Source organism: Nicotiana attenuata, unplaced genomic scaffold (assembly GCF_001879085.1).
Source record: "Nicotiana attenuata strain UT unplaced genomic scaffold, NIATTr2, whole genome shotgun sequence".
NCBI classification, from domain to species: Eukaryota; Viridiplantae; Streptophyta; class Magnoliopsida; order Solanales; family Solanaceae; genus Nicotiana; species Nicotiana attenuata.
The window spans coordinates 1,184-6,357 of NW_017671680.1; the positions used below are offsets into that span (position 1 = coordinate 1,184).

The following is a 5,174-nucleotide window of genomic DNA, read 5'->3' on the forward strand; positions in this document are numbered from 1 at the left end:
TTTCAAGTTTACCAGGAACAAGTTCATCAAAGCCAACAGATCATCCACCGGAATTATTCAACCTCATGGATCCCTTTGATCCGTCAATTATTATGGAAAGAAGAACTCATTATGAGCTCCAAGTTTTCCGACAACATGGAGGATCCATTCTCAAGCCATACGGGGTCAATCCAGAATATCCCTTCTGCCATATATTCATAGCTCAAGCCAAGTATTTTCCACAAGAACTATTATGGTTTTTCTGGTACCTATGCCATCAGTATTATATTTTCTTGGAATTCAAATGCAACATCTTCAAGGATTTTGATAACATTGCACCAGCTCTTAAAATATTTTGCTATGGTTCAAACCAAGAAGATACTGGATGAAATGTTTCAATGATTCCTACACAGCAAAGGTATTCATGTTTCATAGGCCAGTAAAGATTATTAATGGAAAAGTCCAGGCGCAAGCAGAGGCATCATTCTGGTGAAAATTTTCCGTGTCCATTTTATCAATAGAAGAAGAATATAGCGAGGCACAAAGAATCTTTTCTAGCAAAATAGGTGCATTCCGAAAGAGATATGGCCAAAAGATTGGGCAAGTTGGAATTATACAAGCAATTATCCTCACTGGGAAAGAGTCCGGGCAGCAGCAAAAGAATATCAAACCCCATACGAAGTCATCCGAGAAAAGATCACTCAAGACATTTCCAGATTAAGGTTGCAGATTACATCTCTCAATCCAAAAGAGAAAGAGCACCGCGAAGAAGGACCGTCAAATTCCAGGCGTTACTACACAAGGTCTTTGAAAAGATGCCTAGAAGACAACCCTAGAATCAATGAAGAATAATTACCTAAATCCCTGCTAATCCCACCGTAATCCTAGACTAGCCACTAAAAAACCCTCAAAAATATCCTACCCAAGCCAAAACAAATTTCCACATCTTTCCATATTATCCGGGCCCGACTTCAACTTGTTTTCACATGCTTCCACATGCCTCCACATGCTTCGTCACATGCAACACCATACTTTCACATGGCGTCACATGCTCCCACATACTTTCACATGCTACACCATGTATATTTCACCCATTTCACATGTTTTCAGGTGCTTTTTAGTTGTTTTGCCTAAAGTCCTTCACATGCTTAGAAGGACCCACTTGTAAGATAAGTTTGCCATGTAAGATAGGTTTATTTTATCATGTAAGTTTTTGTAACAACCTCCTAGCCCTATATAAATGAGGTCTTGTAGTAGTTGGACGATCATCTTGCAATCATCTTGTAACCTTTGTAAAACTTCTTGTGATATATTACATATGAGTGCTTTCTAAATTTTCCTCTTTTTCCTTCTTTCGAATGGATGGTTAACTACTTGCGAGGTTTCTGGTTATTAGCATCACTACAACAAATGTGATATTTAGCTACAAAACTTTTAGCCACGACACAAAAATCGTCACTAATTATTCACTTTTCTTTAAATCTTTGTCAGCATGCTTTAGTTAAACTTTTAATTATCAAATATTAGTATCACATCTAGGACCTTAATAACAAGGAAAACCAGTTCTATGTCTGCGTCATGTATTCTACAACAACTGTTAGTAGTAGTATTTTAAGGCTCTTAAAATATATTGAGCTTTCTGATATAAAACCTTTATGTGTTTTCTTTCTCTGAGTTTATTCTTGTATAAAAGGACAGTCAGCATATAAAAATTCTGTCTTGCTGTTAGTTGGGAAGCCATAACTACTCTCCGTTAGCTGTCTAATATTGCTTGTCACATCAATTTCTGACTCTGCAATGTTCTGTCTCACAAAACTCTCAAAAATGGCTGCCTTGACAGGAGTTGGTATAGGTAAAAAGCTTTGTTCCACGTACATTCATTACCTTTTGTTGAGCCTGTAATCTAATCATGTCAATGTGGTTGAGGTTCAATCACCCTACACATTCATTACTAAGATGATATTTTAGTAATATTTCATATTATTTTCATATTGTGTAGGGTGTGAAGGAACATGAAGGAGTAGAGCCAAATAGGATTGAGTTCTACAAAAGCACCCATTACTCGAGTGAAAAAGGATGGTCATCTCTAGAGGCTGAGACTAACTACGTAAGTAATATTTTAGTAACATGTCACATGTATTCATTCTATCTTATAATTAATTTAACTGATGCAATATTTTATGTAGAACAAAATGAGAGATTTGAGAGCTCAGTCTATTTCTGAAGAGAATCCAATGACTATTGATGAAATTGTTGATAATGTACTTGGTACAAGGTCGGGATATATTAAAGGCCTTGGCTATGGTCCAAAGCCTAATACAACTACAGCAACAAAAAGAAGGACAGCAGAATTAGAGGACGCTCTTAGGAGGGCAAAAGAGGATGCTGCTACTGCCCAACATGGTTTACAAGAACGTTTGAATGTAGCTGAAACTGAGGTAGCAGATCAGCGGATACAGATACAAACATTAACTTCTGATTTGGGTACTTTAAGGGCACGCCTAGAGAAAATATTAAGCGAAATGAAGCGTCATTTTATTGGCTCATCACCATCAAGGTTAGAAGTACTACATCTTTAAATGATAAATTCAATTATAATTCTTTTTTTTTTAGCAAAATTCACTAGGCAGTGTGCCTAGGGCTGTTTTATAAATATCTAAAATTAAAAGCAAACATGTTTGGAGGTCTTACAAAATGTAACAAATAAACTTTGCAAGCTACTACTATCCTAAAATCATACTGAAATCTAGCATTATTACATATGCTAAGTATTAGCCTTTGAAGCCTTCCGAACCAATGTGCATGCATTTTGCATCCATAGCCACTTTTGACTTGTACGATCATATCCATTGTGATTGTTTTGGCTTGTTGATTCCCTTTTTGCTGCTGTAGAAATACTTGATTTGCCCAGATGATATGTATGTTTTCCCATGATTGTCTGCATTTCATGAATTTACCTGTAGTAGTCCAGTCTTCATATTTGAGTCCTGTTATGTGTTGTGGTCTATTTCCTTTGCGGCCAATCTCTATTTCAGCTTCTTGTGTTTTTGCTGCCTGAATTCCTTCCGGGTATGTCCGGCTAGTATTTTGTATTACACTTATGCTCCACTTTGCATTCATTGAGTCTGAAATTCCTGTCCAATCTGGCATATGTCCACTGTTTCTGTTGCATTTTCCATCTTGTTGTTGTGATCTCCATTTGGTAGTTGGTGACCTTAGTGAGCTGATTATTATACTTCCTGTGCATTAGTAATATCAGTTTATCTTGCACTGTCAATCCCAGTTTATCTTGTACTATCAATGTGTCCATGCATTTGCCTCCTATTCCTTCAAGGGAATGAGCACAAAGTGCTAATACCACCCTTTGAAGTTGTAGCAAATAGGAGGAAATGATTTCTGACTTCTCTCCTTCATCAAATACCACATAGATATCGTAACTACTGATCACCATCTCCTCCTCTTGGATTTGATGATCTGCAATTGAATATCCTGCTTTTTGCATCCTTGCCTGACCCCCTGTATGAGTTGATTTGTTTTTTGGTTGTAGGTATAAAACACCCCACCAAACCATTGCTCTTGTATGCTTTAGAAAGTCTCCTTGCTTGCTTGCATCTGAAACCAACCATCCTGCATTACTACATAATATCCTCATGTGCATATTAGTCCTACAGAGATTGGTTATTAGACTAGTATAATTTCTCCAATCTTCCATGCTTGTGCTCATCTTTGCTATTCCGTCTAGGGAATGAGCACAATGTGCTAATACCACCCTTGAATAGTTTAGCAAAAGATGAGGCATGAATACAGTATCTTTCCCTGCAAAAAAGAACACACTGTTAGTTAAAAGCATCAGTACTATGATCATCTCCCAAGGGATTTGATCACAGCACTTTCTGCTGACTTTTGTGCCTAGCTTGATCTCCATATTTCTTGACCAATTCCAGTCTGCTTGAAGCCCATTTCTTTTAAACATTCTGTGCTTCTCTTCTGCATTTTGACTTGTTTTGCCACTTCTTTCATGTGACAGTCTTGTTTCTCTCTTTCGACTGTGTCCATTTCTTGCCATTTTGAACTGCATTATAATTCTTTTAGCATCTAAGTTCGAATGTTTTTTTTAATGATACAACGAAGATTGAGCTCCACCAGATTATCAACTTTGGGTACACTAAACTTCACACTATTTAATTTTTTTCTCATTTTTATTTATTTGTATCACAATTCATTTATTTGTTTCACCAATTAAACTCTACGTCTAACAAGAAGTTGTAGTTTATACCAATTATATTTTATTTATACCATGATACCATAAAGTATTAACTTAAATCTAATTTTTTCTCTATCTTTTATACAGGTATATGAAGCTAACTATTGGATCAAGACTAATTGCAAGTGAAGTGTCACTGCATTCCTCCACTTCTTAGTCTATATTTCTCAGTTAGACTTTTATGTTGGACATATTCACTTTAATTATGTTTCTTTTAATTTAAGGAGCTTTTATTTCAATATAGTTTTAATATTAGTTTTATGATCAATGGTGAATATTTTTGTTNGTTGTATTTCCATCGATATATAGCTTAATCCATCATCTAATTTCGAATTTGGCATCAAAATGGGAGAAAACTTCTTAGACTAAACCATTGAGTTTTGAGTGGGCATTTGACCTCCGATTTGGGAGATTTTTATATGGTTAGACTCGTGAGAGTACGAGGGTTCTGAAAATGTGAAAATTATTCGATTCCGAGACGTTGGCCTGAGGGGCATTTTGGTCATTTTTCCTATTTTCGCGCCCTAGCTTTAAATTTAATAGTGGAATCAGTTGTTTGCAATATTATTTACGATATGTAATTGAATTGAATAGATTTGGGCCATTTGGAGTTGGATACTCGTGGCAAAGGCGTGGTTCCTAGTTGATTATTGAGCCGGTTCGAGGTAAGTGGCTTGTCTAACCTTGTGTGGGGGACCTTTCCCCTTAGGACATGATCTTTGAATATTTGAATGCCTCGTACGTGAGGTGACGCGCGCGTACTTGAGCTAATTATTGTAAACCCGTTTCTACTTGAAGTATTCAAATTGAGTTTTCCTGTTTACTTGTTCATTCTGGACTGTAAGTTTAAACCTATGCTAGCTTAGAGAAGCATGTTTAGCTGACTTACTTGCTTAATTGTTTGACTGTACTATTTGTACTCTGTGAAGCA

The 5,174-nt window shown here is 36.4% G+C and overlaps 1 long non-coding RNA gene across 1 annotated transcript; it reads left to right on the forward strand.

The window, feature by feature from the left end:
- The first annotated feature begins 1,756 nt into the window (after positions 1-1,756).
- On the forward strand, positions 1,757-2,417 carry LOC109209664. Its single transcript, XR_002065399.1, has 3 exons — positions 1,757-1,831; positions 1,979-2,086; positions 2,166-2,417. It is a non-coding gene; the product is annotated as an uncharacterized LOC109209664 (long non-coding RNA).
- Positions 2,418-5,174: the final 2,757 nt, after the last annotated feature.